Here is a 7,000-nt window from a genome sequence, read left to right on the forward strand (position 1 = left end):
TGCTTGAGATAGCGCTTAGTTTCGAAGAAAATTGGAGGCAGAGCTTAGCCTCGAAAGGCAGAAAAGTAGCCTTATGCAAAGATGCGAATGCAGATGGAGGTAGAGCTTAACCTCGGAAGGCAGAATGGTAGCCTTATGCAAGAATGCAGATGGGGACAATGCTTAGTCTCGGAAGGCAGAATGGTAGACTTATGCAAGTTGGAAGGCAGAATAGTAGCCTCATGCAATACAAATGCAGATGGAGACAGCGTTTAGTCTCGGAAGGCAGAATAGTAGCCTTATGCAAGTTGGAAGGTAGAATAGTAGCCTCATGCAATGCAAATGCAGATGGAGACAGCGTTTAGTCTCGGAAGGCAGAATAGTAGCCTTATGCAAATTGGAAGGCAGAATGGTAGCCTTATGCAATGCAGATGCAGAGGGAGACAACGTTTAGTCTCGGAAGGCAGAATGGTAGCCTTGTGCAAGAAAATAAAATAACAAATGACAGTAGAGTTTTCTTAGCTAATAGCAGATTGCGGCATTGTGATTACTGGGAGCATTGTGACTACGGAGCATTACTTGTGTGTGCTGATAGAAAATGTTGGTAAGTGCAACGATTCTGAGAATCGTATTTTTTGAACAATGTTTGTCCCCTGGGCGTACAGTATGTTTAAGGATTTCGCAATCCTAGTGCCTGCATCCAAAGAAAAATCGTGAGTTTTGTAAGGGGGAGGTTAGTTCGTATCCCCGGTGGCTTTGCTTGACTCGTTCGGCTTTGATCTGGTGATACCGTCTGTATCATTGGGTTGCGTTGCTAAACAAAGTAGTTTCAATAATAAACATGCATGATTTTGTAAAAGTATGACATAAATGTATAATTAAAAATAGCTTTTAGATGAACCGACGACTATAACGTAGTTCAGGACATTGCAACCTCTCCTGCTACGGAATTTTGAGGGTCCTCCTCAAAATTCCGCCCCAGTTTGATGGGTTGACGTTTCTGACTGTTGCTCGGCGGCTATCGGCTGAAATTACTTCGGAATTTTGAGGGTCCTCCTCAAAATTCTGCCCCAGTTTCCAATTGCGGGGGGAAATGAAATTTTTATTGAATTGTGAATGAACCCATAGGGCTGCCTACGTATCCCCTCTTAAACGGAAATAAGGTTAGGCGTAGTTCAATTTACATCATATAAGGAAAGCATAAAGATTACACATAGTAACGCTTGACTGCATCTGAATTGATCGGCTCACAGATAACTGTAGACTGTGTTATGAATCGGCTGATGTAGTTAAGCCTTCCCAAGAAACTCATCACATCTTTCTTGTTCCTTGTCGGTGGTAGTTCTTGAATGGCCTTGACCTTCGATGTATCCAGTTCTATTCCTTGGCGGCTCACAATAAACCCCAGCAATTTCCCAGCACGAACCCCAAATGCACACTTTGCCGGGTTTAATTTCAGGTTGTATTTCCGTAGTCTATTGAAGAACTTCCTCAGATCTTCTATGTGGTCAGTGGCCTTCTTGTACTTGATAATAACATCATCCACATATACCTCGATCTCGTTGTGTATCATATCATGGAAGATAGTAGTCATGGCCCTCATGTAGGTGGCCCCTACATTCTTCAGGCCAAATGGCATCATCTTGTAACAGTACACTCCCCACGGTGTAATGAAAGCCGTTTGCTCAGCATCTTCCTCATCCATTCAGATCTGATGATAACCAGCGAAGCAATCTACGAATGACTGTAGCACATGCTTGGCGCAATTGTCAATCAGGATGTGTATATTTGGCAAAGGGAAGTCGTCTTTCGGACTAGCCCGGTTGAGATCCCAGTAGTCGACACAGACTCAGACTTTCCCATCCTTCTTTGGCACTGGCACAATGTTGGCTAACCACGTCGGGTATTCTACTACCCTGAGAGCCTTAGCGTTGATCTGCTTGGTGACTTCTTCCTTGATTTTCAAGCTCATATCAGGCTTGAACTTCCTGAGCTTTTGCTTTATCGGCGGACACATTGGATTGGTTGGCAGTTTGTGAGCCACAATAGACGTACTCAGACCAGTCATGTCATCATACGACCGGGCGAATATGTCCTCATACTCCTTTAGAAATTCTGTGTATTCTTTCTTCTCTGATGGGGACAGGTGAATGCTGATTCGCGTTTCCTTGACGTTTTCTGCATCTCCCAGGTTGACAATTTCGGTCTCGTCCAGGTTGGACTTAGGTCTGTTCTCAAAATTCTCAACTTCTTTGGCAATCTCGTCAGGTATGTCATCTTCCTCTGAATCAATGTCCGTTTGTTGCGTTGTCTCATTGCATGTCACAGTCATTGGTTCATCAAGACAAGTAATAGTAATGTTGTATAGGTAAAGTAATGAGAGAAAACGATAGCAATAAATATTGATTCATAAGAAAAATCAAAAATGCTTTTGATAAATTGAATAATTGTTTTGAGCATCGAAGATCTTATTGCGGGAATTGAAAAATGCGAAAAGAAAATCATTTAGTAAATAAAACAGTGAATAATGCTTGTTTTAGCCTTGCTACCCCGAGGCTCATCGGGCTTTGGTTGTCCTGATGGTCCAATTCTTGAGATGTGCCCCTCTGCTCACAGCCTGTATGGAAGGGCCTTCCTCTCCCCCCTCCTCGAGAATAGCGCAACAGTCCATATCACCGTCCTCTAGAAACAAGTTCCTCACTGCTGCAAGTGCTTCTTCTTCATCTGACCCATAAATAATGTCGGCCTATTGGAAGGTCTGCTCCAGATGCAGTATTGGCTGCTCTAGTGGGTAGTAAGGACCGCGCCATGGTGGCGACCAGCTATTGAATTCTTCCCAGGTGTATTCATATCCCAAACCGAAGGTGGTGCCATGTTTCTTGAGTTTTATGGGTTTAGAGATTCCTTGGAGGTTCTTGCCGAGCCCTTTGCCAGGATCCACTCCAACTAAGAATACTCTCGATTTTGCTATTCCACCATTTGTCTTTGTCGATAGCATTTACTCGTTCAATGTGGTGGTAAGCTTCTCCACCCAGCTTCCTTCTTCCCTCGATCGCCGGAATAGTCTGGCTACTGTATATAGGGTTGCTACCGTCGCCGTGAATGATCACTTCCTGGTGATTCCATTCGAACTTTACTGCCTGATGCAGCATTGAAGCTACGGCCCCAGCAGCATAGATCCATGGCCGTCCCAGCAGCAAGTTGTAAGATGCTGGTACATCTATTACCTGGAAATCGACCTCGAACCAGGTTGGTCCCATCTGCAGGCATAGACTAATCCCACCAATGGTGGACCTCTGAGAACTATCGAAAGCTTTCACATTGATTACTCCATTCTTTATCTGATGCAGCCCATTATCCAACTTCTTGAGCGTTATTCCATCGATCAGGATTCTGGTGATGAAATGATCTTCGCATTGCACGGTGATGTGCAGTGCTTTGTTGTGCCCCAACCCTTCAGGTGGCAGCTCGTCCTCATGAAAGGTGATCTTATGGCTTTCCAGCACTTGTCCTACCATATTAGCCATTTCCCCGCTAGTGATGTTATTTGGTACGTACGCTTCATTCAGCACCTTTAACAAAGCATTCCTGTGCGTCTCAGAATTTTGTAGCAAAGAGAGAATGGATATTTGTGCTGGCGTCTTGTTCAACTGGTCGATGACCGAATACTCCTTGGCTTGTACTTTCCTCGAAATGTCGTCGGACCTGTCTCAATGAGGGGAGGCCGATTGGAAGCCTGCTTGCTTGATTCAGCTAGATGTTCAGGGGTATAGATACTACCAGTTCTTGTCATACCCTGTGCTGCGACAGTTTCTTCAGTCCTGACCTTGCCCTTCCTTCTCGCCTCGGCTGTATAGTCCCAGGGTACAACATTTGTATAGAAGGGTGGCGTGGTTGACATTGCCACTGGGATCGGCGCGGCTATCCTCACTTTGAATGGAACATGTGCCTTGGGTGGCAAGACTGCAACCTCAAATGGTGCGGGTGTATTTGCCGGAGACACGAATTCAACCTCAATTGGTACCGGTGTCTTTGCGGGTGGCGCTGCTTCAAACTCAAGAGGTATAGACATATTCACCTCAGCGTCCTTAGACAGTTGGATCTGGACTATGATTGGATTGAGAGTAATTGCCGGTTTCTTTGGGTCATCACCTTCTGCGATCAACCCGATTGATACCTCGGGATCCCAGTCATCTTCTACTTCAATCATGTGGATACTTCCACCCTTATGGTCTGGCAGAGGATTGTTGCGGACGTTTAGAGCGGGTTCCTTTGCCACAATGATCTTGTTATCAATCAAATACTGTATCTTGTCTTTCAAAGAGCGACATTCATTGATGGTGTGCCCTTTCATGCCGGAGTGGTATGCACAGGACTTGTTTGGGTTACCCATTGAAAAGGATTCTCAGGGGTTGCAGCAGGGATGGGGGTGACATAACCAGCAGCTTTAAGCTTTTCATACAGCTGGTCGATGTGTTCAGCGATGGCGGTATAGTATTTTGGATGTCTGCGATCAAAATTAGGTCGAGGTCTAAGGAAGTTTTGGCGTGCAAGGGGTGATTGATAATGGGATGGTTGAGAATTATAAGTGTGGTAGACATGAGCGGGTTGGGAGTATCTGGGTGAAGTAGGTTGATATGTAGGAGGTGGAGATGATTGATAAGTTGGTAGCGGAGCTTGGTACGAGGGTGAGGGTGCTTGGTAATTTGGGGTTGGCTGGTATGTGAGTGGAGGTGTTGGGTAAGTTAAGTATTTGAGGGGAGACTTGGTCCTTTGTGCAACCATCACGCCCCCCACGTCCCTTTTCTTGGACACACCACCGGATTGTAAAGCCTTATTCGTAGCTTGCAAGGCTTCGAAATTTGTGACCATACCACTTTTAATACCCTCTTCAATCATTTCACCTAGTTTGATAATGTCGGAGAACTTGTGGTTCTCAATCATCATCAATCGTTCATAGTACTGTGGGTCCTGAGCCCGAACAAAGAACTTGTTCATTTGCTCCTCTTCTAAGGCGGGTCTGACCTTAGCAGCTTCGGACCTCCAGCGAGTAGCATACTCGCGAAATGTCTCCGTGGGCTTCTTCTTCAAATTCTGGATATAGAACACGTCTGGTGCGTTCTCTGTATTAAATCTGAATCTATCCATAAAGTCAGATGCCATGCTCACCTAGCTTGACCATTTCTTGGGATCTTGGCTGATGTACCAAGACAATGCATCTACTTTCAAACTCCTCATGAACAGCTTCATGCGGATCCTTTCATCCTTCCCTACTCCAACCAGCTTGTCACAATAGGTGCTCAGATGGACCCTTGGATCACCCGTACCATCGAACATTTCGAACTTAGGAGGTTTGTACCCCTCAGGGAGTTCGACATCAAGCTCTATGCAAAGGTCCTCATAGTTCAGCCCCTCGATCCCTTTGCTTCCCTCGACGCCTCCGGCTGGTCAGTTTCTTAAGTTCCTTGGCTAAGTTCCTGATAAGCAGATCCTTTTTATCAGAATCAGGTGTGTATGAGATAGGTTGGGTGGAGTGTGGCATGGTCTCCATGTAGATAAGATTGTTATGGTGGCCTGGTGTATGGGTGTGGAAATGGTCGTTTGTGGAGTTCTAAGGTCCTAGGATAAGTAGTGGAGTGTTGTTTGGGGTATGGCAGGTGTAACATTGGTTCTTTGGTGGAGTAGCGTAATGGTGAGGTGCGGGATGATTCTGCTGTTTTGGTATATTTTGAGGAGGTGTAGGGTTTTGAGCGTTGGGGAAGTTGATGTCTGGGGCGTTGAGGGAAAATGACAGGTTTGCCAGATTTTGAACCTGATCGAGCTCTTCCTAGAATTTCAACAGTTTCTGTTCAAGCTGTGACACATTCTCATTAGGAACCCGAATACCCTGGCCATCAGTGGCCTCTACCCGTTCAGTTGTGTTCTCTTTCCTGATGTTGTTTAAATCTTCCATTTTATTCTTGCCTTTGTTCTTGCCTTTAGAGGGACTAGAAGGAGGAGTGGGTGGAGGGCCCCTGGATCTTGTGAAATAAGATGATGATGCCAGAGTGCACGAACTAACCTTTGGGGAGGGGAATAAAACGAAAGAAAACAAAACAAAAACAAAAGGTAATCAAGTCAGTGAGGATTATAAAAAGTATTGCAATATTTAAATACATAGTGCGGGAATGTAAAGCGTGTCCTAATTTGGGAACCTCTTTGTGCCCGAGGTAGGCCTAGCGACAAATTGATTTGGAGAACTTAGAATGCTAAATGCCTCATTTTATTGATAAAAATAGACGAATCCCAAAACGACACTAAATAAGCAAGGAATAAAGGTCACTAATGGTCATTGGCCTTATTACATTCATAAAGCAAAAAAGTAAATTCCTATCTATTTGGTCCCAGAAGGACCTTCCCCAGACTCGACATCCTTGGCTCCTTCGAACAGCTTCCCCAATTCGCGAAGTCCCAGCAACAGGTATGCTCTGGCTAGATGTCCACCTTCGGTCCCTTCAACCTTTTGACAGTCTTCAACCCTTTTGAGAAATTTTCCCTCTAGTTCTACTATGCCTCGCTCTAAGTATCCTAGCCTTTTGTTGGTACTGATAGCCATGTCTTTCCATTCCTCAATCAGCTTCTAGTTGGACTCGTATATCTCGTGGTGTTCGCTCTCGCATTCACGGATCCTTTTGCACAGCTGGTTGCATTTGACTTGCGCCTCGGCCTTTTCATCTATAATTCTGTGGCCTTGAACGAACCCTCGCTTGCCCAGGCCATCCCAATTGTCTTCCAACCAACCAGAATAGAAAGGGTTACAACCGGCATAATATCTGTCTGGCTCAATGGTGTCTTTCTCCTTTACGATCTTGTAGTGCCACATGTGCTGGGCTTGGCACTTGTGGGGACTATCATCATTTTGGAAGTCAGCTCGAAGATGGCTCATCTTGTCGAGCCTGGGTATGACTTGCTTCCTACCTGCTTGCCTCATAACTCGAAGAGGGACGTAAGGGTATGTTCCTCTTAGACCAATCAGTATCAG

The sequence above is a fragment of the Nicotiana attenuata genome, chromosome 12 (genome assembly GCF_001879085.1).
Source record: "Nicotiana attenuata strain UT chromosome 12, NIATTr2, whole genome shotgun sequence".
Taxonomy (NCBI): Eukaryota; Viridiplantae; Streptophyta; class Magnoliopsida; order Solanales; family Solanaceae; genus Nicotiana; species Nicotiana attenuata.